We start from the raw sequence: 1,104 nt of genomic DNA, 5'->3' as shown, positions 1-1,104 counted from the left end.
ACACACACACACACACACACACACACACACACACACACACACACACACACACACACATATATATATATATATATGTTATTTATTAATTTATTAATTTATAGGCGTGAAAATGCTGGATTTATCACAGAAATAATTAAAATTTAAAAAAATATAAATACCTATCGGCCGCAGAAACCCGTGATATACTGAAGAGTCCGCGATATAAATTTACATATACGTTAGCCAGAAAAGTCCGCGATGTACTGAGGGCGCGATTACTAAACCGCGACATGGCGAGTGATTGATTACTCTGTGTGTGTGTGTGCTACTCTCATGTTTTGCTTTCGCATTCATCTTTACACAAAGAATTCACAGCCAAATTTCACACGAATCATATACATTTTTACGTTCTGAATCAGTGACTAAGCAACAACAACAACAACAACGACAAGTATAGCTATGTCACTAAAGATCATTATAATATTTCCCTTATGGTCCCAACACGAGACAAACAGAAAAAAAACAAGATTAGACCATATAATACAATACAATAAACAACAATAATATGCAATAAAATGGAAAACAATACAACAAAATATTTTTAAAAGAAAGAATATAATAGATTACAATAAAATATGGGTGGAGAACTACGGTGGGGCATATACATAGGTCTGTGTGTATATAAGGGCCGGTAGATATAAATTTATATATATATATATGTGTGTGTGTGTGTGTGTGTGTGTGTGTGTATGTTTGCATGTATATGTATCGAGTGGCTGTGTGGTAAGTAGCTTGCTTACTAACCACACGGTTCTGGGTTCAGTCCCACTGTGTGGCACCTTCGGCGAGTGTTTTCTATTATAGCCTCGGGCCGACAAAAGCCTTCTGAGCGGATTTGGTAGATGGAAACTGAAAGAACCCCATTATATATATATTCTTTTACCTATTTCAGTCATTTGACTGCGGCCATGCTGGAGCACCACCTTTTGCCGAACCGCAAAGTGACAGGGATGTAAACACACCAGCACCGGCTGTGAAGCGATGTTGTGTGGACAAAAACACACAACCAAACATATACACACACCACACACATACATATATATAAATATTATAAATATATATATA

This window comes from Octopus bimaculoides, chromosome 14 (genome assembly GCF_001194135.2).
Source record: "Octopus bimaculoides isolate UCB-OBI-ISO-001 chromosome 14, ASM119413v2, whole genome shotgun sequence".
Taxonomy (NCBI): domain Eukaryota; kingdom Metazoa; phylum Mollusca; class Cephalopoda; order Octopoda; family Octopodidae; genus Octopus; species Octopus bimaculoides.
This window is presented reverse-complemented; position numbering follows the sequence as displayed.